Source organism: Macadamia integrifolia, chromosome 14, assembly GCF_013358625.1.
Source record: "Macadamia integrifolia cultivar HAES 741 chromosome 14, SCU_Mint_v3, whole genome shotgun sequence".
NCBI lineage: Eukaryota > Viridiplantae > Streptophyta > Magnoliopsida > Proteales > Proteaceae > Macadamia > Macadamia integrifolia.
The window spans coordinates 30,200,191-30,203,551 of NC_056570.1; positions in this window are offsets into that span (position 1 = coordinate 30,200,191).

The following is a 3,361-nucleotide window of genomic DNA, read 5'->3' on the forward strand; positions in this document are numbered from 1 at the left end:
AGCACTTTCTAGTTGTAACTCCTCACTCTAAGCTCTCCATATGATTTTACTTATGAAAAATATGTAAGTTGGTTTACGGCAATTGATAGGAATTCTCCTGTTTGGTGGCTTTAGCTTTGCCGAAGGTCCTTACCTCGGTCATCACCATGGTTGTTGATCAAGGTAGAGCCGAAGGGAGCCTGTCGGTCCCCGTATGTGTCCATAGGCCACCCAGCAAACCCCTGATAACCCCCTCCTCGTAGTCATGACACCGGTAACACATCGGCCACGTCAGATAGGTTCCTACCTCCAGTAACAATCACATCGTACCACGGGAGTGGCACTTCGGAAAGACACATCAAACATACCACAATGGGTTATCCAACACCTCAATCCCTGTTGGAAAGGGTGCGTAGCATAGGGAGTGATATCTAGCTATATGCATACTATATGCCTTCATAATGATACAGTTAGTATGGATTACACAATACCGAAAAGACCTCGACCACAAAGTATAACCCATCTCCAAATACAGTCCCGAGTACACGATACCAGAGAGACCTTGGCCACAAAGTATAACTCGAGACCATTTACCTAATCTAGCATACATATCACAGTTGAGTATGGACTACGCAACATCGACAAGACCTCGGCCATGAAGCGTATCCATTTCCAAATGTAGTCCCGGGGTACACAATACTAGCGAGACCTTAGGGTCTGTATCACTGCATAGTTGATGTCATTTTCGAGACGAGGGATATAGCCTAATGTGCTGTAGTAGCATTTACTAGACTTAGTTTGTATTTTTAGGTAGATAATAAACAAATGAACTGCATCACGAGCGTCATGGACTATGTGTTTAATTTTCACAATCATGCATCATAAATTTACTGCTATTATCTTGATTGGATGTGTTGTACTTTCAGTGGAGGTAGGGGCCGTAACCCATCGGATTCAGTACTACAACGAAGAAGAAAATGATAAAGGACTCCGAGCGAATTTAGACCTCTTGACTGAAGTCAGGGACACCTCACAAGAAAGGATCGCCGCCTACCAGCAGAGGGTTGCGAGGCACTATAACTCCAAAGTCTGAAAGAACGAGTACAGAATGGGTGACCTCAGCTTCGGTGCTGTAAGTTAAAATGAAGGGTGTTTCTCCGATGGCCAACCTCTCAGTTGTGCGGTAAGCCCAGAGGATATTGTACAACTCATCTGCCCATAACCCTTTGGCATCATCTAGTCTCTTCTTTATTCCTTGGAGCAGGGTGCGGTTGGTTACCTCTGTCAGCCCGTTGGTTGATGGATAACCGACAGATGTTTTCCTGTGGTCAATGCCGAGGGCATCATAAAATGATCCAAAAGTCGGGTTGACGAACTGAGTTCCATTGTCCATTACCACCACCTGAGGGATTCCAAATCGATAGACTACCACCCTCTGGAAGAAGTTCCTTACATTCTTTTCGGATATCGTCACCAATGCTTCGACCTCTGCCCATTTCGTGAAGTAGTCTACCGCCACCACTACAAACTTCCTTTGTCTCGTGGCTAGGGCGAATGGGCCTAGGATGTCCATTCCCCACATGGCGAATGGTATCGGGCTTGATAGGGATGAGAGCTCAGTAGAGTGCTGCCTAGGGACGGGGGCTAACATCTGGCACTTGACGCACTTCCTGACTAACGATTCCGCATCCTTCCTCATTGTCGGCCAGAACAGGCTCTGCCTCAGCACTTTATGTGCCAAGGCCTGGGCTCCCAGGTGTTGGCCGCATATCCCTTCATGCACTTCTCGGAGTGCATACTCGCCATCGGCAGGGTTCAGGCACTTGAGGTACGGCACAGTGAACCCTATTTTGTACAGCGTCTCGTCCTTCAGAAGGAAGCGTGCTGACCTCATTCGTACTTTCCTTTCCTCGTCCCTATTCTCGGGGAACTTTCTTTCCTTTAGGTATTCGGTTATGGCATCTATCCAGCTATGGCCGTGTTTGCCTACAGATAATACCTCTTGGGGTCTTTCGGTACTCGGCTGTGGTAGCACTTCAAAATACACCAATCGTCTAAGGTCTGCGAAGTCAAAGGTGGCCAACTATGACAGTGCGTCTACACTAGCATTCTCTTCTCGTGGCACCTGCCTTACCTCAAATTCTTTGAAGGCAGTTATTCTTTCTCGCACTGTCTTCAAGTACCCAGCCATCCTTTGTTCTTTGGCTTCGTAGTCTCCATTCACCTGTCGTACCACGAGTTGTGAATCACTATGCACCACCAGCTCCTGTACCATCAAAGCCCGTGCCAAATTAATTCTGGCTATTAACGCTTCGTACTCTGCTTCGTTGTTGGAGGCATCAAAGTCGAACCGTAGGGCGTACTCGATCTTGAAACCTCCGGGGCTGACCAATATGATCCATGCGTCGCTTCCTACGCTGTTGGAAGCACCATCCATGTACAATGCCCAAGCATTTTCTCCTCGGTCCTCGAAAGATTCTTGGGGATCGTCAGGGAGCGTCGTCTCGGCTTATGAAGTCTGTGAGGGCCTGTGCTTTTATTGCGGTTCTCGGTTTGTACTGGATGTCGAATTCTCCCAACTCTATGGTCCAGTTTACCAGGCGGCCGGACATATCCGGCCGCTGTAGTATCTTCTTCAGGGGTTGGTCTATGAATACGCATACTGTATGTGATTAAAAATAGGGCCTCAACTTTCTTACCTCTATTACCAGGGGGTATGCCACTTTCTCTGTCTTTCTGTATCTTGTTTCGGCATCTAGTAGGGTTCGACTGACGTAGTATATTGGCCGTTGTTTCCTTCCTTCTTCCTTCGTCAGTACTGTGCTGACCGCTACTGCTGATACAGCAAGGTACAACTGCAAGGTATCCCCGACGTTTGGCTTTGTCAGCAGTGGGGGTGCGGCCAGGTACTCCTTCAGTTGTTCAAAGGACTTTTTGCATTCCTCCGTCCATTCGAAACTTTTTGGATCCCTTCAAGGCTTTGAAGAAGGGGAGGCATCTATCAGCCGACCGAGACAGGAATCGCCCTAGGGCGGCGACTTTGCCTGTTAGCTCCTGGACTTGCTTCACATTCTGGGGTGACCTCATATCTCGAATGGCTTGTATTTTCATCGGATTGGCTTCAATTCTCCTCTCCGAGACAATAAAGCCAAGTAACTTTCTCGAGGCTACTCCGAATGCGTACTTTGCCGGGTTCAGCTTCATATCGTACTGCCTTAGCACCTGGAATGCCTTTTCTAAGTCTTGAATGTGTTGTTCTGCCTTCATGCTTTTTACAAGCATATCATCCACGTATACCTCCATGGTTTTGCCGATCATCCCCTTGAAGATTTTATTCACTAACCTTTGATAGGTGGCCCCTACATTTTTTAGCCCGAAGGGC